At 41.8% G+C, this 25002-nt stretch overlaps 1 protein-coding gene across 2 annotated transcripts in view; it reads right to left on the bottom strand.

The window, feature by feature from the left end:
• Positions 1-25002, bottom strand: part of ATP2B2 (ATPase plasma membrane Ca2+ transporting 2) — a 606047-nt gene that overhangs the window by 384796 nt on the left and 196249 nt on the right. For both annotated transcript variants that reach the window (XM_084832463.1, XM_084832462.1), the window contains exon 2: positions 8790-8842. The gene's annotated coding sequence lies outside the window, so the exon portion shown is untranslated. The remainder of the gene's footprint in view (positions 1-8789; positions 8843-25002) is intronic.

Below are 25002 nucleotides of genomic sequence, written 5' to 3'. Positions count from 1 at the left end.
TTTCCTTCTATTCATTGCGTTGTTCAGCTGTTTCATAGACAAAATGAAAAAATGGAGACATAAGAAATTGGGGGTCATTTCACAGACTTTCTGGCTTTCCATCTGCTCACCTGCCCTTCCGTCCCTCCCCCGGTGTTACTCTGCAGTATTTGGGCTGTTAAGATTTCTCCACACTGTGAGAGCTGAGAGGACCATATGGCCCTAACTGTCTGGTTTATTATTTTGACAAGCTGCCATTTTTGGAATAAAATCTGTATTAATTCTGTAACGTTCCAATAACTCTTTCAGTTTGTTTTCAGACATGGTGTTAAAATTCTTAATACATACCAGTATATTACATTCAGAAAACACAGGCTTTAAGCAGCCTCCCTTCCTACACTAAATTCCTACTTTGTATATAAATAGAACACCATCTATGTTTGTACTATGGTAGTCAGAGGAGACTTTAGGATTGTTCACACTGGTTTTGAATATTTTCTTAATTTAAGAGAATGGTCCACTTACATAACCAGCATAACATGCGAGTTTTCAACTGTGTCAACTCCCATGATATGTATGTTTTCTAAACTGACCACAAGTAGTAGTTGAATGGATCCTTTGAAGTAAACATAAAGTTGCAGTTCTATACACACTTATCTGGGACTGGGAGTAAGCTCAACTGAACTCAATGGGACTTACTTCTAAATAGACATGTATAGAATTGTGCTGTAAATCTTTAATGAAAGATTGTCCAACTATTTTGTTTTGAAAGCCCAAAATAAGGACAGAAAGCAGCCATGCTGGATCAGACGAAAAGCCTATCTAATCCAGCATTCTTGTCCAGTAGTCAAGCACCTCCGGTCTACATACTAGGTTAATGATGGCTATATCCTCATGCCCATGAAAGTCAACAGCTGTGGAGCAGGTATTGATGCCACGTTCCCGATCATGACATATGAACCACATCATGGCAGGTTCCTTCAGGCAGCTTCAAAAGGTGATCCACTCCAAAAGGTTTTTCACTGAAATCAGGATCCCAAACGTCTCTAAAATATCCATTCATGCACTGGAATCTCAGGGAATTGTGTGTGTTTTTAACTGAATTGTTATTGTTTTTAAGTTGTGTTTATGCTTAACTATATTGTAAACTGCATTGTGAAGGCCTTTTGCCATGAAAAATGGGGTATATACCTAAATAATAATAAATAAATAAATAAAATAATTGTTTGTGCATTGGCCAACCACATGCCTATAGGAAGTCCACATGGAGGACATAAGCACAATTATAGCATCATCCAGCTCATATTCCCCAGCAACTGGTATACAGAGGCATACTGCCTCTGATACTGGAGATAATGTATAGCTCCCATGACAAACAGCCGCTGATAGCCTTATACTCCATATATGAGCTATAGCCCAGAAACCATAATCTTCTGTTCTGACTTGCCCCCTCTCAAACTTACTCTTTTAAAACTATTTTCGAAAACATTAAAAATTAAGACAGTACACCCATAACTGGTGTGCATAAGCATATTGGAAACAAAAGTACCTAAGAAGAGCCCTGCCAAAGGCCTATCTGGTCAGGTATTCTATCCACACACTGGCCAATCAGTTGCCCCAGGGAAGCCCCATGAGTACAGTAGTTTATTCCCACTTGTGTTCCACAGCAACTGATACTGGTGGTAATATATAGCCATCATGACCAGTAGCTATTGATAGCCTTACCCTCCATGATAAGTACAGAGGCCGTACCTAACACAATACATTCTGTTATTATCTTGCACATACATAACAAAAATTATATCAGTGTTTTGGGAAGAAAAATCTATGATCTTTTAATTCTCTACCAGTAATATATAGAAGATGGCCACTTTTTTAAGGAAGCATTATTTCTGTCTACTTTCATACAACTACACAACCTGAGTTCAATAGATCAAACTGTCAAATGTTCCACATATTTTTAGCCATTGTTCAACAGTTACCGTATTACTGCTGCTTTTTGCAATGGCAATTCACACAGCTGTGAATTCAAGATAGGTTCTCTGTCACTTAATAGAATAGCCTTGGAGTCCAACAGGAAAAATAAAAGGCATTTGCTGGAAATTCATAACCCAAGATCTCTTCCATAATTCTTTTTAGTTTACTTCCCATTCTTTTACCACATATGCAAAGAAATCACTCCTGCTCCTGTCTCCACATCCTCTCCAGCATTTTTCATTACCCATTCTATAAATTTTATTTATTTCAGCTGGAATTAAGTATCCCTGAAACACCAACTTAAAAGATACTCCTTATAGGTTCATGTATCTTCTACATTTTGGAACTTTCTTCCATATGAATTTTAATGTAGGGGTTGGAATCTCCTGACCTAAATCTTTGTTCCACTTTTCTATAACAATGCCATGCAAAGGATGGATTTAGGAGTATCCCCAAGCTACACAACTATTCCTTCAGATGGAGTGCAACCCTATCCAGAGCAGGCAACTTCCCAAATTCCCATACAAGGAAACCACCTATTTAAAGTGCCTCCATCTTGTCAGGATTCAGCCTCAGCTTATTGGCTCTCATCCAGACACTGGTCCCAGGCCTACACAGTATTTTCTGACTCAAACAGAGAAATAGAGTTGGATATCATCAGCATACTGGTGACACTTTACTCCAAATCCCCTAATGACTGCTCCCAATAGGGGCAACATTCAAATAGAAGTTGAATAGCAGTGGGGACAGAATAAAACTCTGAGGACTCCACAGTTTAACTGCCATGGACCTGACGTATGGTCACCGAATGCTATCCTCTGGACATGACCCTGCAAACAGGAATGGAACCACTGCAGCACCAGGGCCCTGAATCCCACTCCACAAAGAACCAATATAGAAGGATACTATGGTCAACAGTTTAAAAAATACTAAGCGATGAAGGAAAATCAACAGGGTTGCGTTGCTCTCCCCCATCTCTCTCCTGATAAAGGTTATTGTCAGGGCAACCAAGACTGATTTAGTTCCAAAACTAGGCCTGAACCCAGACTGGAAAGGGTCTAGATAATCCATTTTTTCCAAGACTGTTTGAAGGTGTGCAGCCACTACCCTTTTGAGCACCTTCCTTAAGGTGATATTAGTGACTGAGTGATCGTTAATAAGAACTGTGGGTCCAGTGGGGCTTTCTTGAGAAGCAAGGGGGCACTGTTTCCTTCAAGGCAGCAGGCACCCACCCCTCCCGCAGCACTGGATTTACCACACAGTGGACCCTCCTAGCTAGTCCCCTCTGGCTAGTACCAGTTAGCCATGAAGGGCAAAGGTCAAGAAGGCAAGTAGCTTGATACACCACTTCAGGCATCTCCATATAAATGGGCTTCAGATCCGGAAACTGATACCACAATACCTTACCAGATGAAACAGTGGACATTTCATTTGGACTTGGATCAACTGTGGCATCCAAGTCACCATAAAGATGAGCAATTTTATCCCCAAAGTGCCTTGCATATATGTTGCAGCAACACTCCAATTGCTGGGAAACAACCTCAAGCCATATATATACTTCAAGATATCCCCAACAAATTTGCATGCCCTAGGCAATATGAATAGTTTTGAGCCTTCATGAAAACAATGAGCCCTTGTTAATTGTTATATCATGGAGTGAAATAATGTTTTATTATACTCCTACATTAGTTACATAAATTGGAGTCAGTTGTTCAGCACTACATATAATTGAAATTGCATTACAGCAAATTAAAAACAAGGGAAATGACTTCAGATAATTGGAATCCCCAAATCCCATAACTCATCATTCAGAAGGTGAATTATAACACCTGGTTGAGCTTTGAAAACAACAAATCTATGAAAATAAATGAGAAGTTAAAATGCCAATTAATAACTTTATTTCCATCCAGAGTCATCCAGTTTGTTATGCTCAGTAGTTGCTTTTATATCCTCAGAGAATGGAATATGCAAGTGATGTCAAACAATCTCTCTGGCAGCTGGATATCTAAGCTTTCACATTGCTAGTAGCATGCAGAGAGGTGTGTGTTTTGCTTTTTAAAAAAATGTTTGGGATTTTTGAAAGGGAAAGTAAATCTTAGTTGTTGATGATGTTGGTTTAAAAACAAACAAACCCTTATTTATAATTAATTATAAGTGATTAAAAACTGATTTTTAAAAACTGATTATAATGAATTATAAACAACGGTTTTCCAACATTGGGGCCACACCCCTAACTTTTGAAATTTCCTGCAGCAAGTGGAGCTTCTTATTTAGTAGTGATAATTCACCTCACGGATCACTGTCAACCATTTCCTTAACTTTGGATAAATATAGTCTCATTTTGAAAATCCAAAATAATATTTTAGATTTCTATCCACTGATATAAAATTTGGTAAGAATGTTGAAAAACAACAATTTTCTGAATTTTCAAAGAAAAAAAAACTACTACACACTATAGGCGAACAATAAATATGCAAAAGCTTGTCATCTTGGCATGTATGCAAGATAGTTAAAATTTAAATAGGCTATCATAAATCCTCTGTCATGCCCATGCATGGCTAATTATATACAGTATCTCACATTGCCAAGGAGGTACACCACTGTTCATTTTAGAATACAGAATGCCTCTTCAACATTGTGAGTAGCTGCAGTAGATATTTCTAAGAAATCTACAGCTGCAAGCTCCTCTTCAAAATGTCATGGCTGTAATGGACATTCAGCTTTGGCCAAAGAGACTCCATTTTAAGTTAGTGGCCATAATAAGATTAGGGCAAGAATGCAAGACAGAACACTTATTGAAGGCTTAGCTTAATGCAAAAGTGAAGAGTAACAGGATGTAGTTTGTGGGTTTCTCTAGCTTCCTAGAGAGCTTGTGGTTAAGCTAGCATTTTCCTGTCATCTGCGGTAACCTTTATGAACTTACATCTAAGCTTTAACACAATATTGCTTTATATAATGATGAATAGCAAATAGAGGAGGGGAGGGCATGGAGGAATGTGGTTTAGTGTATGTTGTTATCACCTATATCAGAGGGTTGAAAATTCTGTTCTGGGTCACTCAAATGTTTGAGGTGAACCATCATGGTGATCTCAATACTTCGTCCTGAATAAAGCTTTTTGCAAGTGCAGACTGTGTTCATGTGGTCCTTGAAAGTCCAGCTAAGCCACTGACCACAACGGAAACAAGCATGTCTTCACTGAATTTCAGACACTGGAACTCCCCTGAAATAAGTCAATTGTGGAAGCTTATGTCATGATTTGTGAAATGTAGAAGAAGAAAATAACCTCCAACTATTGTGGTCTGATTTTGCAAAAATCCAATTCCCTAGTTCAGAATTGCATTTGAGCAAAACAAAAAGAAACAAACAAAAAACACATTTTCTTTGCCAAACAGCTAATACCTCCGTTTAGTTTTCATTCTTCTCTCTTTAAAAACTATTACAGACAAATTGGCAAGATAAAATGAATTATCCCTTCCGTCTCAGACTGAATAATTGCCTAGTAAAGTTTATTTGGTTCTGCATTCAAGTCTTGGAAACAAACAAGACAAGCATGAATTAAGCTGGCAGCATTATAATCCATCGCTTGTCTCACCTCCTAATGAAAAATATGAAAACATAAGAAAAAACATTGAGAAGCCACCATTTAAAAATATCTAGTGAACGTTATTTTGGGTAAAACTATTATTTATTTATTTATTTATTATTAAATTTATTCATTGCCCATCTGGCTGGTCACCCAGCCACTCTGGGCGATATACAGCGTACAATAAAACAGTTTAAAACAATAAAATTCTACAGTAAAAGCATTTTCTAAAATACCCTAACCCACCCCAAATGCCTGCCTGAACAACCACGTTTTTAATGCATGACGGAAGCTTATTAAAGAGGGGGCATGGCGGAGTTCCCTAAGGAGGGAGTTCCACAGAGTGGGGGCCACCACAGAAAAGGCCGTCTTCCTCGTCCCCACCAGTCTAGCTGTCCTGGCTGATGGGACAGAGAGAAGGCCATCCGAGGCTGATCTTGTTAAGCGGCCTGTCTGGTGTTGCTGGAGGCGCTCCTTAAGATAGGCTGGGCCGGAACCATATAGGGTTTTAAAGGTCAAAACCAACACCTTGAATTTGGCCCGGAAAACAACTGGTAACCAGTGCAACTCCTTCAGCACTGGAGTGATGATTCAATTCTTATTCTGTCAGCCAGGAAAAGCTGTTAAGTGTCTACAAGCTTCAGAGAAAGAGGTCAGTGACTACCACATATAGTGTTACTATTCCTGACTGGCACTTTGGCACAAATTAATTACACCAGTAAAGGTAATAGGATGATATTGCATGAGTCCAAGAATTCAATGCGATAAAGGACAATGGTAGTACTTTATCCAGTTATATTTACAGATGTTAAGGGATGATTTTTAGTTTATATGGCAAATGAGTTGCTGCTTGTCTACTGTGCATCTTCTAGTAAAAAACATAAGTATCAAGAGGAATTGTATGTCGTGCCACACAAGAATACATGGGGGACATGTGCTGGAAATCTGTGATTGGCTGTGGCTCCTAGGCATATCCCCACCATGTGTTTACAGATACACATCTCCCTTTAGACATGATAGCCACCAGTTTGGATGGCTTTAAAAGGAGGTTAGACAATTCCTGGAGGAGAAGGCTACCAATGGCTACCAGTCCTGATGGCTATATGCTACCTCTAGTATCAGAGGCAGTATTCCTATGTGCCCCAGTTGCTAGGGAAGATGGGCAGGACAGTGCTGTTGCACTCATGTCCTGGTTGTGGGTTTCCTATGAGCAGCTGGTTGGCCACTGTGAGAACAGAGTACTGGACTAGATGGACCCTGGTCTGATCCAGCATGGCTCTTCTTATGTTTAGAACATTATGGGTATTCTCTAGGAAACCTGCACTGAACAAATGGGAAACTCAGTTGCTATTGAAGTAAGTATCAACCCTTTCTTTCTTAATATTAGGGGGAGGGGGGAGCTGATTATGATTGTGTAATATTCCGTACAATATTCAGTATAAATACTATCTATCCATTTATGGAAAGGAGGGTTATTTGTTGTACAAAGGTGCTGCTCAGCCTTACCTCTGTTACTAATGTATTTCACCAGATGCAGTTTAATGTAAGTTTGATCCCTGTCTAAATAAATTAGGTTGATAGTCCATTAGCACAGTGATTGCTTTGTTCAAGCTGTGTTTGCTTTTGTTCTGAGGGAGGTGGGCTCAAGAGATATGCTGAGCACAGTGCAACATGGGAGGACACTATTCCAACAATTACACAGTTCCTGAGGTACTTGCCTGGCCAATGTACAGACTCCAGAATCAACAGAATATCCTGAATCTGATTGTGTAATGGATATGGTGCAGGTTCTGCTCGCTAAACATGGCATTCAGAAAATACTTAACCAATCAAAATATGGTTTAATACAAATGCCAAAAAACCATAAGAAGCCATTATTTGTTTCTTGGTTTCCAATTCTAAGAATAGTACAGTAAGTAGAACCATTAAAGATATTTGTTTCTGAAATAAATTACACATTATTGTGCATAAAGGTTAATCTGTGAAGAGAAGGTTAAAATTTCACAATTGAAGTAGACCTTAAATTTGTAATAAATTTCACAACCCAATATGCCACAAGTTCAGCTTCTGTGAACCGTGAATCCTATTTCCCAACCCCCTGCTGCCTACAAGTGTGTGTAGGGCGAAGGAATGGAGAAGGGATCAGATAAGGAATGGCAGGTCTGTACACACCTTCCATATCCCCATCCAGCCTTTTCCCCACCAGCTCAGTGCAAGCTATATGTTCCAAGGGCCAACCCAAGACACATTGTTGTCTGAAGTGGTGCCCAAATGGTGCCCCTCCTGCTAAGGCCAGCACTTTTATAAGTTTGACTGCACCATTCGGAAATCAATTCCTGCCTTCATCTATACCCTCCTTATAGTGCCTCCCAAAGCAGGCTGCTTCACCTTACTGAATGGCAGGGCTGACCCTGCAGAATATGAGTAATTGCACCATGTTGATAGGAAGGCTGACGCTGATAGGAAGGGGATAAGGGAGGGATGGACAGACACTCCGTTCACTTTGATGACTCTGAAATGCTGCACTGCCTGTGCATAAACCCATGCACACAGAAAGGTGGGGGAAGGATCAAACCGGCTTCTATTCAGCATAATGGCACTTTGCCCTTCTAGTGTGTAGACATGGGCAGAGAGGGGCAAACACCTCTATTGAGCTTATGAAAATCCTCGGTGAGCAGGCACTGTGCCTATGACAGAGTGGTTCATGCCCCCAGTATTAAGGCAACATGCTCCCTGTATGCCAATAATACATATTTAATAGGATTTGAATCATAAATGTCACAGCAATACTAGAAATATAGAGACTTATTTATTAAATGCCCCCCTCCCTTCAGCATTAGCTGCTAAAACAGCATATAACTAAAAGAATCCAACAATACAATAAAACACAACAATGAACAGTAAAACAGCAACACTGATCAATAAAACAAACTTAAGCTATAAAGCAACAATTAAAACCAGCTATATGAGATACTGGAATGCCTTCGAATACAAATAATCTTTGCCTGGTGCCAGAAACACATCAAAGTAGTAGCCAGGTGAATTTCTTGGATGGGGGGGGGTGGCTTTCAAATGTGGGGTGCCATGACCCCAAAAAAGCCATAAGATTTTAAATCAGATTAATTGAACTGGGATGTATTAGTCACAGCTAATTTCTAAATGATTTCATGGATAAATACTAACTACACTGAATGAATGCAAGCAATGACATCAAGACCATCAAACAAGCTAAAGCAATTGAAAACTTACCATGAACTTATAATCAAGTGGTTGCCTGATAATCATACAATGGTGTGGAGGTTCTATATAAAAAAGAGAAAGAAAGAAGAGGAAGCAAAATAGTTGCAATCTTTGAAAATGACAAATTACTCTTTTAACAATGCAAGTCATAGCAAAGGATACTCAGAACAATAATTTTAAAACAACAACACTCAAATGTAGTTACAGCAATAAAATATGGCAATTATGGAGTAGAGATTCTACTAAATTTTAGAATAATCTGGACTTCCCAAGATTTGGAGATCCCGCCCCCAAATATTGTTTCCAGATCATACTCCATTTCACCCTCCCTAGATGTAGAGGAAAGACCCCCAACCCAACCTGCCTTGACAACATGAAATCCACAGGAGGATATCGTGCACCTTGGGATGTGGGCACACTGATTTTAAGAGGAGCAAAATAGGGGAAGTTGTCCTCACACCTGGAATAGGCCACATCAGTAGTGACAAACAGTACTATGTTTTAGTGTTTGAATTAATAATCAGATACATTTTATTCTAAGGCCACCACTGATCAGTGAAATGTAACCCCAAGAACAGAAGTAATTTCAGAAATTTGGATTTGCCCATTCTCCATTAACTTGGCCAGTGACTTCAGGCTCATGCATGATTTAGGAAGAGGCAGCACATATTTGTAACACACACATATGCACACACACACACGCACACATGCACGCACACACCATATACATGCCATGATTCCATCCCATATATATAATCTGATGAGCCATGAAATAAAAGTTTCCATTTTAATTCTGAAATTATATATATATTTCTGAAATTACATCATGGCCCACATTTGGACTTTTCTATCATGCCCCCCACCCCAGACTCTTAAAACACACACACACACACACACAAACACACACACACATACACACCCCCCACATATTTATTTAACATAACATCCAACCTGAAGAAGAGTCCAACAAAGCTTGCAGACTGTTTTGTAACTGTTGTTTGGTCCTAGTAAAGGTATGATCCTGTCAATGTTTTGTTATTAACATAGGGCAGTATCCAAACCTGCTGCTGCTCCTCCACTAGCACAATAAGAAGCTAGCGCTTCCTAGAACAATCCTGGAAACAAGCTGAAACGTTTATTTCTGAAGTGGGACAGGTCAATGGGGCTCCCTTCTGCTAGGTCTGCTGACCTGTTCTATTCTGGAAACAAGCGTTTCCACTCATTTTCTGGTTGTTTTAGGAAGTGCTAGTGTTTGGTCCTGCTGGTGTGCAGGCAGCACTGGTTATTGCCCATGACTGCAAACTTTTTAAAATTGACCAGTTCACTTTAAAGCCCTTTTTTCTGGCCTATTTCACTGTAAAACCATTAATCACTGGTGGATTGACTGGTGTCCTTTAGCTTCTTTTACTTCCCTTTGTTTAACCTCATTATGTTTATGGCTGCCTAATTTATTTCTTTATTACTCAAATTTATATAACACTTTCAAAGCGGTGAAGGTAAAATGTAATGTCATTAACACAACTATAAAATCTGATGATAAAACAACACAAACATTTAATCAATAGTAAAACCGCACACTCTACTGTGTGCTACAGACTATAGCTGGCTGGTTCACCTTTCAGGGAAAGCCTGTGGGAACAGATGGGTCTTAAGAAGACATCTAAATGTCAGAACTATGGGGGTCTGTCTAATGTCAGTTGGTAAAGCCTGCCAGAGGTTGGCTGCTGTGTGACACAAAATGCTCTACTGCAAGTGCTCCTCAACAGTGCTCCCTCAGAGATTGCAGAGATTGGGCAAGGATGTAAGGGGTGAGGTCATCCCTCAGGTAATCTGGTCCCTAAACTAACCTGCTAGGATTTGTGGTTACAGCCAGACATGGCAGTAGGGGTGAGTGTGTGAGAGGAAAATAACTAGATATTTCTTAGATATATGTAGAGAGCAATCTTATGGCCCCTAGACAGCATCTGGGGGGCCATAGGATCCTTCAGAGCCAGGAATCTGCACTCCCTGACTCCTCCCCTTCATAGCCAGACTGGGGAGAACCACACTGGCTGCCTCTCTGAGGTTGGAAAAGCAACCTCAGAGAAGGGGTAAAAGAGGGTGTTCTGGTGGGCAGAGAAGGGAGGGAACTGGAGAAGCCAGGATACAAGCTATCCAGAGGCCTTTCCAGCCTCCTTCCCTCCCCCTCCGATGCACCCCAGCTACATGGGGAAAAAAGCCCATCTAGCTAAAATGGAGAGCAGGAGGAGTGGCAGAGGCGACAATCACTTCCGCTGCTCCTCCGGCTCTGCACTGCATGCTCGTAAGCCTCTGAGTTTGGAGGCTTACGAGCATCAGTCATGGAAGTAATAGAATTGCTCCCTTAAGACCTATACATCCAGCAACATGGGCTCCCACCATCCCTAGGATCAATGTCCCTGTCTATTATGGTGCTTTGTCCCTCCCACCTGCTGTCCCTCCCTTCTGTCTACACTCAAGAAACACTAAGAGAGGAAGTTCTTGAGAGAGCATGTCATGTAGGGAAACATAACTCTATCTCTTAAACTGCAAGTCCTAATTTAACGGCACACACGCGCGCACACACACACACACACACACACACTGTTCTAGAGAAGGGCCTGGGCCAGCAACTCACTGATCCAAATGTTGCTTGTTCTGCCCTAACACTGCTTCTGACTGGCTCCAGCAAATCTCACAAGATCTGAACAATAGGTAGATAGATGCAGGATGATAAGTTTCCATAAATATCCTCAAGCATGATCTACAGTTTAACCTCAGTTTCCCCCCTCATGATAATCACGTCACAGCTTGGGCTGCCCTTTGCCCTGAATCTCCAGGCTCTGCCCAAGCTGTACCCTTGTCTGCCCCCCCCCCCCAGTGCCTGGGATCTTCACTGAGGGATGACTTGGCTGATAGCCTGGCTGGAGAGTAGGGTGGTGGAGCAGTCACCACAGCAAGTAGCTGCAAGGAATACTTTCCGACTTGGGAATTTAATTATTTTATTCCAGATTGTTTCTGGAGTGGATTATGGAGAATTTGTAAAATCCCTGAAAATGATAAATAGCTTATATTACGCCTGTATAATTATAATTACTACGATTAGCTTAAGGTATCTTTAGGTGCTTACAGTGGGTAGTATCCAATCCTGCCTGTCTGCAGGCAGAGCCCACTGCCACTTTTGTTCCATGCACAGCCAGCCCCACCAATTCAATGCTTCTAGGGGAAAAGCCTTGAAACAAGTGGAAATGCACATTTCTGGAATGAGGCAAGTCGGTGGAACTTGCCCCCTTCTAGAAACGGGCATTTCTGCTTCTTTCAGGTCGACTTAGGAAGCGTTAAATTGCCATTGTGCAAGTGGTGGGGGCCACTTCCATGACAGAATTGGTGGGACCGGCCACACGCGCCTTGTCACCATGAGATTCTGCCCAGTGTGTGTGTGTGTGTGTGTGTGTGAGAGAGAGAGATTTCCACTCCTATCATGCAGAGAGGTACACATCCAATTGTGTAAGACAGCAGTAAAAATACAACATAAAGTGCAGAAAAGCTGCTTGCTAATGCTTTATAGTCACATATTACGGCTGGTGTGTTACCCAGTTGGACATCTCTGATAATGTGTGACAGAAGGACATTGCACAATATCACATGCAAAGAGAAAGCTGTGACAGTATATATGGTAAGTACAGTTCCAATGTGCTATGTGCTAGCATTCTCACTGCTGTTATATGGCAGAGTTCTTGCCATATGTTTTAGGAAGAGAGAAATATTTTCAGAGGTTTGTGTTGTTTTTTTACTACATATGAACCAAAATTCAGAGCAAAATCCTATGAATATTACCTTGAAATAATACCCTCGTGTTTAATTGGATGTACTAGTATGATTAGGATTGCAGCCTCAGTTTTCTATCGAAGGGCACAAACCTACAGAATTACTCCCCATTCGATGGAAGCCAATGAGCTCAGAGGCTGCTGGGCTGTTGCTGGCAGGGCAGGAGAGGGATGGAAGCAATTTCATCTCTTACTCCTCCACCTGCTCAAACAAACAAAATTTAAAATCCAAACCCCCGCTAGTTGGACCTTTGAGCCCACCTAGGTCATTTACCAGTGGTGGGCAGGACCCCAGCCTCTCCTCTCCCCTCCCGTCCCCATCCACCAGAATGCACCCTTTTCTACCTCTAGCAGGAAGTAGAGCAGCCACTGCAATTATTTATGCGGCTGCAAGGGGGAGGGGGAGGGTTCCGATGTTGCATTCCCCCTCCTGAGGTTGTCTATAGCCTCAGGAGGGGGGAATCCAAAATACCTTGTTGTCCCTGGGATGCTCTCCCAGGAAACACAGGATTGCTCTGTAAAATTACAACTTACAACTTATTCAGGGTGTTTAAAAATCTAAATTTTGATGTCATCCAGGAGATCCAAGAGACAAGGGCCCTCACAAATATGGATACGTTGAAATAAGGGATAATAAAGGGTAAGTTGAAATAAGGGAAATAAGGCCACAGAACTAACAGTCACTTTTTATTACTATATTTTCATAGTACTTTAAGAATCCCCCAGGTCAGCATAAAATTAATAAATATCCAGTACAATCAGCACCAGCACCTATTTCTAAAGCTTAGTAGAATTATTGTAGTTCCAGTTTATTATCTGATCGTTTGTACTGTCCAATCTAAACTCGGTTAATCCCAAAAGTTTGATGATGTTGTTTAAAATACAAAAAACAAAATCTTTGAGGATGTTACTATTATTACAGTAGTTATGCTTCAATTGTTAGATTACATCATTTAAACCTTTATTGCAGACATTCAGAATCCCTTTCAGCACCTAAGAGCATTTGGCAGAAAGTATGAATAATTATGTACATATTGGTGATCAGACACCTTGCTAGAGAAAACAAAACTTATTGATTTTATTTCAAATTGTTTTGATGACTGTAGGGATTTACATAATTCCAAGTAAGGTTATGGCATAACACCAAATGCATAAACTATAAAGATGTTGATTTGGACCCCATCTCAAAGTATCAGCAGTGCTTTGCAATATGATGTTGAGTTGCTGTAGAGAGGAATGCTCAGCATGCAAATAGCCTTATTATGGGAGCAGAAGGAATAATCGCTGATTGGAGATTGAGAGCTGAGGAAGACTGATTATACTGAAATGGAAAACTGACAAACGAAATACTTATTTCTACCTGTTCTCTTTATTTGTCTACATCCAAGGGGTGTTTGGCATGACAGAGTAAAACAAACACACACACACACACCCCTAGAATAAACAGCGTTTTGCTGGGATGGGGAGGTCATGATAACTTATGGTAAGAGGGAAAAACTCTTGTTATGGCCAATCGGTTCTGCCAGGTCAGCTCCAGTTCTGATCTCAGGTACATTTTTACCTAAATCAATAAATGAGCTGTATTGTTGTGAGCCCCTTCATGAATCACTGCCTTGTTGTGGCAAAGGGGCTTGCATAACTCAGTGAAGCCATAAGCTATGCCGTGCAGGGCCACCCATGGCCCTCAACTCTCTCATGGTGGAGAGTTCTGACAAAATGTGGTCCACTAATGGCAACCCACTCCAGTATTCTTGCCAAGAAAACTCCATGCAACATATCACAAGGCTAAAAGATATGCTGCCAGAAGATGAGCCCCTCAGGTCGGAAGGTGTCCAATATACTACTGGGGAAGAGCAGAGGGAATTTCCAAGTAGCACCAGAAAGAGTGAAGCAGCTGGGCCAAAGCCGAAAGGACACTCAGTTGTGGATGTGTCTGGTGGTGAAAAGAAAGTCCGATGCTGCAAAGAACAATATTGTTTAGGAACCTGGAAAGTAAGATCAATAAATAAAGGTAAGCTGGAGGTGGTCAAACATGAGATGGCAAGATTGAACATCGACATCTTGGGAATCAGAGAACTCAAATGGACAAGCATGGGCGAATTTAATTCAGGTGACCATTATATCTACTACTGTGGGCAAGAATCCCTCAGAAGAAATGGTCATTCATAGTCAAGAAAAGGGTGGGAAAAGCAGTCCTGGGGTACAATCTTAAAAATGATAGAATGATCTCTGTATGAATCCAAGGCAAACCATTCAGCATCACAGTAATTCAAGTCTATGCCCCAACCACTGATGCTGAAGAAGTTGAGGTTGATCGGTTCTATGAAGACCTACAACACCTTCTAGAACTAACACCAAAAAAAGATGTCCTCTTCATCATAGGGGATTGAAATGCTAAAGTAGGAAGTCAAGAAATCACCAGGATAACAGGCAAGCATGGCCTTGGTGTACAAAATGAAGCAGGACAAAGGCTCATAGAGTTTTGCCAAGAGAACACGCTGATCATAGCAAACAATCTTTTCCAACAGCACAAGAGGTGACTCTACACATGGACATCACCAGGTGGTCAATATCGAAATCAGATTGATTATGTCCTTTGCAGCCAAAGATGGAGAAGCTCTATACAGTCAGTAAAAACAAGACCTGGAGCTGACTGTGGCTCAGAACATGAGCTTCTTATTGCAAAATTTCAGCTTAAATTGAAGAACGTAGGGAAAACCACTAAACCATTCAGGTATGACCTAAATCATATCCCTTATGAATATACAGTGGAGGTGACGAATAGAATTAAAGGATTAGACTTGATAGACAGAGTGGCTGAGGAACTATGGATGGAGGTCCGTAACATTGTTCAGGAGTAGGGATGGAAGGAACATTTACCTTCCGTTCCGTTCTGTTTCCACTGGGGGGGGAGGCACTCCGTCCCTCCCCCCGGAATCCTCGACAGGCAGGGGGAGGCGATCTGGTCCTCCCCCTCAGAATCCTGCCCGGCCAGCTCCGCTCCGCGGCCAAGCTGCGGAGCCGCTGGCTGGCTCCAGCCACCCGCAGCCCGATATCCGGCAGCTGGACAGCCCTGCGGGAACGTAATTTGCATCCCTGTAGTTAGCTGTGATAGGCTATGTAAATACTTATGTAGCCTATCACGGCAGGGAGGAAAAAACCCAGCATATGCAAATGGTGGTAGCCACCGCCATTTGTGTACGCTGGGGTTTTTTCCCCCCTGCCGGGATAGGCTACATAAATATTTACGTAGCCTATCATGGCTATGAAGAGGAAGCGAATGGTGGCCGTAGGACGGCCGCCATTCACAAAGCAGCGTGGATGGGAGCAGGTAAGTGCTCCGTTTTGCACGCCTTTTGTGGGTTGGGGGGGCGGGGGCTTCGTTCCACGACGGATTTTGAGGGGCCGAATGCACTGGCATTCGGCCTCACCGAGATCCATCACGGAATTCTCTGACATCCCTATTCAGGAGGCAGCAACTAAATCCATCCCAAAGAAAAAGAAATGCAAGAAAGCAAAGTGGCTGTCTGATGAGGCTTTACAAGTAGCTGGGGAAAGAACCGCCAAGAGAGCTTCGACTATTGGGTGGTATAGAAATGAAATGAATAAATAAAATAAATAAAATAAAGATATACCCAACTGAATGCAGATTTCCAGAGAATAGCAAGGAGAGACAAGGAGGGCTTCTTAAATGAACAATGCAAAGAAATCGAGGAAAACAATAGAATGGGAAAGACTAAGATTTCGGAGATCTCAAAATCGGAGATCTCAAGGGAATGTTTTGTGCAAAGACAGGCATGATAAAGGACAAAGAAGGCAGGGATCTAACAGAAGCAGATGAGATTAAGAAGAGGTGGAAAGAATACACAGAAGAACTATACAGGAAAGATCTTAATGTCCCTGATAGCCATGATAGTGCGGTCACTAAACTTGAGCTGGACATCCTAGAGAGTGAAGTCAAGTGGGCCTTAGGAAGCATTACTAACAACAAAGCTAGTGGAGATGATACTATTCCAGCTGAGCTATTTGAGATCCTAAAAGATGATGCTGTTAAAGTGCTGCACTCAATATGCCAACAAATTTGGAACACTCAACAATGGCCACGAGACTGGAAAAGGTCAGTTTACATTCCAGTTCCAAAGAAGGGCAATGCCAAAGAGTGTTCAAACTACCGTACAATTGTGCTCATTTCACATGCCAGCAAGGTGATGCTCAAAATCCTACAAGCTAGGCTTCAGCAGTATGCGAACCGAGAACTACCGGAAGTACAAACTGGGTTTCGAAGAGGCAGAGGAACTTGAGATCAAATCGCCAACATTCGCTGCATCATGGAGAAAGCAAGAGAATTCCAGAAAAACGTCTATTTCTGCTTCATTGACTATGCTAAAGCCTTTGATTGTGTGGATCACAACACACTCTGGCAAATTCTTAAAGAGATGGCAGTACCAGACCACCTTACCTGTCTCCTGAGAAACCTGTACGAGGGTCAAGAAGCAACAGTAAGAACCAGACATGGAACAACCGATTGGTTCAAAATTGGGAAAGGAGTACAACAAGGCTGTATATTGTCGCCCTGCTTATTTAATTTATATGCAGAGTACGTCATGAGAAACGCTGGGTTGGATGAATCACAGGTCGGAATTAAGATTGCCCGGAGAATTATCAACAACCTCAGATACCTCAGAAGTCAAATTGTGCTTCTATCAGATCACCTCCAGCACTCGACGGTTGTGATTGCCTTCTGCAGCTTTACAAATTTAATTTAACATTCGATCTTAAGCTCCTCGGTTCTCTCAATGGTGCCTTGAATGATGAATAAAGGTGCCCTGGAGTTTATTGGAACACTCTTCCGTGTTTTCAACCCCTTCAGATAGATGTCACTCAGTTGTTAAATTATTTTAACAGTGCAATCCTATACATAAGGTGCAAAAGCGGGAGAATAGACCCATACATGCATACAAAATAGACCCAAACATGCCTACTCAGAAGTAAACCACACTGAGTTCAATGGGGCTTACTCAGGTAAGTGTATGTAGGATTGCAGCCTAAATTTTTTTTTTCTCTTTTTGCCCAGTAGTGTAGTGATGGCTTCCTGGCTTGAGATTCTAACCAGGATCAACACAGTCCTGGGAGCCTTGCTCATTGTAAAAGTTGCCCATGCCTTAGTGTGATACTGTCTAACAGTCTATAGGATATGGTCTATTCCAGGAACTGACCTCCCCCCTCGTCCACGCTGCCTCGGAGGCAGTATGGAGAAGCCCTGTCCTCTGCACTCGGAAGATGAGCGTGGAGCGACTGAAAAGGGGCGGGGCTGGGGGTTGTTCTGGGGCAGGGAGAGCAGAGCTGCGCGTAAGACTGTCAGGGTTGGATCGGAGCCCACAGGGCCCCAAAGCAGTTCTGATTCTGAGGAAGAAATAAAAACCGTGGGAAAAGAGCCCGCGAGCTGTTCAGAGTCACCGCCGGAGGGAGAGCCCCTCCCTGCTCACATTCCTGAGAGTGGTAGCGACCCTGGCAGGCAGGGGGAGGGCCAACTGGAGCTTCGGGATACTAGGCACCAGCTCAGGGACAAGCGGGAGATGGAGGGCACCGAGAAGAGGCATTCAGCCCGCTTGGCACAACGTCAACAGCTGCGCCCCGATGCCCCATGGGAAAGGGGTAGACTTTCGCCTCCTAGCCATTAAGTTCAGAGGCTTCCTGCCTTTTCCCTCCAAACGGAGGCCAACTGATTCCCTAAGGCTAGAAACCGTGGATAGGCAGCTGTCTTAAGTTTCCCTCATTATGCTCAGGCAATTAACATCTGTAAGCGTCACTAGGTTGAATGGATATAAAGCCTTGGAAAAGGGCCCTATCGTCTGTGTGTTGATTGTGGCTACTTGAGGATTTCAGAAGGCAGCAAGGGCACTCCCGACAAAGACACATCCTATGTGTCATATGGCAGCTTCCTCTCCCAGCTGCGCCCCCCCCCCCATGCCTCTCCTGCCTTGCTTTGGATAGGCGGTCACCTCTGAGGTCGGAGGCAGCCACCTATCTACTTAGAATTGTGCCCTAAATTACTAAAAGAAAATAAATTCTAATTAATATGGGAAGATTTTCTTGAATTATACATAGAGTAATACAATCCACCACAAAACCAGTGCAGGTCCACAAAAGAACATGCATGACACTAAACTCTTTAATTTAATTTTTAATTTTTATTTATTTCTGTGTAAGTATTTATTTATCCAATTTTTAAAATGATTTTACTTACATACATGAAACCTTTGCTCTTTAAATACAGGACTATATGAATAGTGTAGGGGGAAGGCTAAAGGGGAGGGAATGGAGACAACGGGGGCCGGAAGGGGGAAGTGTTTCCTGTTTGTACTGTATTGAAAATACAAAAAATCCAATGAACTGTTAATAAGCACCAAAAAGGCTGTTTTTGTTACTACACTTCATTCAGACATTTGTATTGCTGCTATACAAGCTCACTGATTTTCAACTTCTGTGCTAAGATCAAGTCAAATTCCTTACTAACCTATGAGATGCTTCTAAATTGGGTGCTTCAAGCAATGTATGTTTCCAATCTCAGTTTTTCAACTGCTCAGTAAATGCTGCCTTTTCACAGATTGAATTTTCTGACTTTTTATTTCATTTACTTTCAGTTTTACACCTAATAGCCAAAGAAAAAAATGTATAAGCATAAATATACTTGAAATTAATAACACATACTCATGAGATTGTTACTGAGAATTTCTTTTTCCAATACACATATATTCTCCAAGTATGAAACTGCAGGGGGATCACCTGCTTTTTAAAAATTATTCTACAGACAGAGAATAACAACCTTGCTAAATTCCCAGTCAATATTTGAAAATATTTCTGTTATCTAGAAGGATCCAAATAGAAAATAAAATTTTATTTATACAATAATCTGGCTGGATATATCGCATACAGCTGGATTGTTAGCTTTTCATGTGTGGAAATCTGACTATGTGTAAGTGACTTTTCAGCATTTGTCACATTGTCAATGGGAATTCATGAATCAGGAAGGGTGCTGAAGTAGTACAAAGGTTTTACTACCTTTTTTGAAATAGAGATAATTTGCAAGTGTCTTGGCAAATAATGTGAGCTGCGAAGAAAAGCAGTATACCACTTATTTGAACCATAAAGGACAGAATTCAAAATACTTTATCAACAAAGCTTAAAGAAGTTTGCACACAATTTAGCATAAGCTAATTAATGCGAGGAGGAGGGATATCACACAACACTCAGTTGACCATTGCTACTCATTAGTATTGTAGTTGAGATGGTCTACTAGAGCTGTGGAAACAATAAGACAAATTCTTGAAATATGTATCTGTACCTATTACAGCTATAATCAGTCAGGGCAATGTAGCCTTCTGATTACTGTATTGTACACATTACAATCAAAGACTGGGAGTGAAAGACAGGTAGCTGTATTTAGTACTTACTGTTTTCCACAGCATGTATATCTGACGACTGTCTCTGATAGGCTGAATACATCATTGACCTGAGACAGTACAATAGCTTTTATGGCCTCCAGCCTAAGATCCAAGTGTAAGATTTACTAATAATTTTAGAAAAACTGTTAGCTTGTGACAAGTAGCTTGTTAGTTTGTCATGTATCTCCTGGAAAAGTAAACCTCAGATCTCACCACATAGGCAAACATTCCAAGGAAAGTGATGGGTAAAAAGACAGGTTGCTACCTGTAACTGTAGTTCTTCAAGTGGTTATCTGTGCATCACACATATGGGCTCTGTGCCTATGGGGAGTCTTGATTCAGGAAACATCTATAGCTGAGGAGTTTTGGCGGGAACCCTTCCCCCACTGTCCTAGTGTGCATGTCCTTAGCAGGTTCCTGCTTATCCCCTCAGTTGCTTGAGACTGACATTGTAGCCTCAGAACTGAGAAGAAATATCTTCAGTACTCTATATTGAACTCAAGAATGACACCGAAGAGGAGACAGTGGGTGGGTTGTGTGAATGCACAGATGACTACTTGAAGAACTACAGTTACAGGTAGCAACCTGTTTTTCTTCTTTGTGGTCTCTGTGCATCACACATATGGGTGAGTAGCAAGCAAACCAACCCACCCACGGAGGTGGGTTGGTGTTATACAACAACACAGATGGGAGGACGGCACAACCAAAGGTACAGTCAGCTCTTGCCCCAACATCCATTCTGTAACACCTAATAAATGTAGACAGTGTCAACAAGGTTGCAGTCTGGCATAGTTCAGGGAAGGCAACCCCTCTGTCAAGTGCAACTGATGTTGCTACTGCACGAGTAGAATGAGCTCAGACTGGGGCAGACAGTTCGAGCCCAGCCAGCTCATACAACAGCTCTATGGTCTTGACAACCCAGGAAGTGAAGTGCTGAGACAAGGGAGGCTGGCCCTTGCGCTTGCCACTATAGCAGACAAAGAGGTGGGTTGACAGTTGACTGTTCAGTCCTTGACTTGTGAAAAGCCAGGGTGCAATGAGCATCAAGTGTATGCATGGTAGACTCCAACAATATAGAAGGCGAGGCAAAGAAAGCAGGCAAAACTATGTTCTGATTTAAATGGAATTCCAACACAACTTTAGGCAGAAATGCAGGATCAGGCCTGATCACCACTTTATCTCAATGAAAAGAGAGATAAAGCTGGTCTACCCTGAGCTCACAGAGCTCACTAGCATGGCATACAGATGTAATGGCCACCAAGAACTCCACCTTCCAAGAAAGGAGGTGCGTAATTGCCAATCGCTCAAATCGTTTAGAGGACAGTGCTTTAAGTACCATTGACAGGCTCCAGCTCAGTACCATAGAATGGAGTGGTGGTGCCAGGTTCCTTATCCTGTTTAGAAATTATTTTTCTGTCAGATGTGAGAATGTGGAAAATCCCTTAACAGGAGAATGAAACGCAGAAAAGGCAGAGAGGTTAACTCTGAGAGATGACAATTTGAGTCCTTTCCCGAAAAGGGATAGAAGAAACTGGAGAATTTGGTGCAAGGAGCACCAGCATGGGTGAAAACCCTGAGTCTTGGCAAAGGCAGAAAAAGCAGTCCATATCCTGGAGTAGGAATGTTGTATCAATGGTTTATAGGCGGCATCAAGAATCCTCTGTATCCCTGCTGGGACTGAGGTAGCATCCGTCACCTGCTCTTCCATGCTGTCAAGTGGAGAGTTGTTAGGTCTGGGTGGCAGATTAAGCCCTTCTCTCTCAAGAGAAGAGATGAATGAGAAGAAAGCTGTTGGTACTGACCTTTTGCCATCCTGAGTAAAGGGACAAACCAAACCTTGCAAGGCCACCACAGTGTTATGAGGATGCACTCGGTGCCCTCCCTCACAATCCTAGAACCTTGGTTATCAGGGGAAACAGGTGAAACAGGTAGAACAGCGCCTCAGTCCACTGAAATACATATGCATCGCCAGTCAATCCCTGGCCTTGGCCCTCTGTGTTGCAGTATGTTGGGCAAACTGCATTCTCCGGTGTGACAAAAGGTCAATTTCTGGTATCCTCCATCACTGGAAGAGACTGCTCAGAACAGTTTTGTCCAGCTCCCACTCGTAAGAGGTCAGCATGGTCCAGTTGAGTTGGTTGGCCAAGACATTGTCGACACTAGCCACACGTATCACCACAAGTCCAATTCGATGGGTTATCCACCAGTTGAAGATCTGGAGCATAAGGGTAAGCAGTGGAAGAGATCTGTTACCTCCCTCTTTGTTTGAATACATGATGACAGTCATGTTGTCCGAAGTAGTCTGGACCAGTCTACTCACCAGGGCCAGTTCAAAAGCGCGAAGCACCTTGTCCACTGCCCTTAGCTCCAGGAGGTTGAGGCGCTGTACGGCTTTGCTGATTGCCATCATCCATGAACTGTGAGGCCCAGATAGTGAGCTCACCATCCCAAGAGCAACACATCTGTAGTCACAATCCTTTATGGGGTGGGCTGAAGAAACAGCATGCCCTGGGTTTGATTGCTCATAATCGGAAAGATTCTCTTATATCGGAGGTAGACAGAGTCTGGTTTGGCAGGCGTCCTGATTGGTATCGAAGTTGCATACGAGACAATTTCGGAGTTGCCTCATATGCAACGGAGTGTAATGAATGACAGCCGTCATGACAGCCATATGCCTATAAGGGCGATGATGAAAATCATGAGAAAAAGAAAAGAAAAAAGCTAGAAAATGTGATAGAGAGAAAGATTGAATAAAACCTCAGCTTTTGAGGAAAAAAATGCTTTCAGATAAACTGAACATGAGAGAAGCTCCCTAATGAGGCACATGCAATAGCAGTCAAAAGAAAACAGAGGGAATAAATGGGAACCTGCTAGGGACATGTGCACTGAACAGTGGGGGAAGGCTTCTCAGTTCTCACCAGAACTCCTCAGCTAAAGAAGTTTCTCGAATTGAGGCTCTGTGCAGGCGCAGAGCCCATATGTGTGATACAGAGACCACGAAGAAGAACACAAAGCTACATCAAAAATAAACAAATTCCAGGTTACATTTGACAGAGACTGAAATAATAGACTGCAAGTCATAAAGTTTTCAAAGACGAACAAATACTGGTACTTGCTAAGTACTTAAAAGAACTGGGGCAAGGGCCCAAAGACACAAATGTATGTTAAATATGCATGTGCTAATTTAGAACAGTTCCCATCCAATTAATTTACTCCCAATTATTTTCCCAACAGATCTTGCTCCAAATCAATTCAATTCCCTTCAATTAATTCAGTTAATTAATTATCCCCATTTATTACCCCAAATCACTTCTAAAGAAAGTAATCTTAAATTATTTTCCCAAATTAATATCCTAACCAGTAACCTAGATACACTTCCAAATCAATTTCCCACAAATTCCCCAGTTTTGCCCCAACTAAATTCCTCTCCTCAAGCCACTCATTTTCCCTGACTACAGCAGTAAAAAAAGAAAGAAAAGACCTAGGGCTGGGCAAATGACTTTCCCCACTGGACTTCTCTCTCTCTCTCTCTCTCACACACACACACACACACACCCTCCCCCGTTATATTTTAAAGCCATATGAGAGGGAGACATTGCAATGGGTGGCATGCTAATATTGTTATTATTACCATTTATTTCATATTGTTGTAATAAAAGTGCAATTTCAAGGGTCAATCGCCAAGTGAAAACTCTACCTTGTTCAGTTGAAAGAAAATTAGCAAGCAATGTAGCGTGATATATTATCTACTATCTATTTTTTCTGTTATATTAATCAGGGATTTCTGTATTGTGTGTGTAAGTCACTTCAAGACTGGTTTTTGCAGAGGGGAACAATGCGTAATTTTATATAGATATAGATATATAAAATCTTGGCTGCTATGCTGTGAGGTTTGCACAAGGCAGCGTCACTGAGAAATCCCTACTTGAGAAAGGATAAGCAGACAGGATCCCCACCAGCTATTGCAGTTCCACATGAGGCACCCAGGTCAGAAGACCTGGGCACCCAGTAAAACACCCAGGGCATATATCCCTCTGTGCTTTCATAGCAATACCCTCAGTCTGTGGCTGGCTCTAGGGCCTGATTGGTCAGGTAGCCCAAACAACTAAAGAATATGTAAAGGTTTCTGAAAATACAGAACTTTCCAAGTAACATGAGAAGTTGTGTCCTATCTTCTCCCCCAACTCCTACCTTGCCCACTCTTCATTCCTGTGGCAGCGGAAGACCAACTTAAATAGTGACTTTTCAATTTAATTAACAAGGCTTTATTGCTTCACATTTTTAAAAGAGGGCTTAACTGTTTTATTTAGCACTTTAGAGTCCTAATATATAATATTTACTTGTCATGTTAAAAGTATTTCATTTTTCCAATTTCTTTTTTTTAGGATTTCAATATTAGTAATGATAGCATTAAAAAACAAAGCTGACAGCTGCTGTGTTACTGCAATATGTCAAATTGGCTGCCAGTAGAGTCCTCTCAGAGGCTATGGTGCATCTACTGTCATATCTCATCAGGTGATGAATTTGAAAAGCTGTAAGTGCCAAGTTTCCTCATTCTATTACACGAGTTAAGGGTGTTGTTAGGAAAAAACAGTTCTCTCTAAGAGAACATATATCCAGAAATATAAGCTGGCACTGTTGAACAAACACAAAGTAAGCAAAACATCAGTTAGCAACATTCTGAGTTGTTTGCCTTAAGGTAACCATCTGTATAGCAAAGACGGAAATCTGGTACGTTAGATGATGAGGTGCAAAGTGTTAGAAATGCGATATAAATTCTATGAATAAGATTCTGTCCAGGGTCAAATACTCCTCACTTTTGTTCTGGAAATAAAGAAGGGGTTATGGATATTCTACAAAGATATGACCTAGATAATAAAGAAAAGGTTCTGTATATTGAAGATCACGGCACTGATCACAACAACCCTTTTTCTCTCTCTTCATAAACAATGT

This window comes from Heloderma suspectum, chromosome 2, assembly GCF_057233095.1.
Source record: "Heloderma suspectum isolate Gila_16-S chromosome 2, 16-S_ref, whole genome shotgun sequence".
Classification (NCBI taxonomy): domain Eukaryota; kingdom Metazoa; phylum Chordata; class Lepidosauria; order Squamata; family Helodermatidae; genus Heloderma; species Heloderma suspectum.
This window is presented reverse-complemented; position numbering and strand designations above follow the sequence as displayed.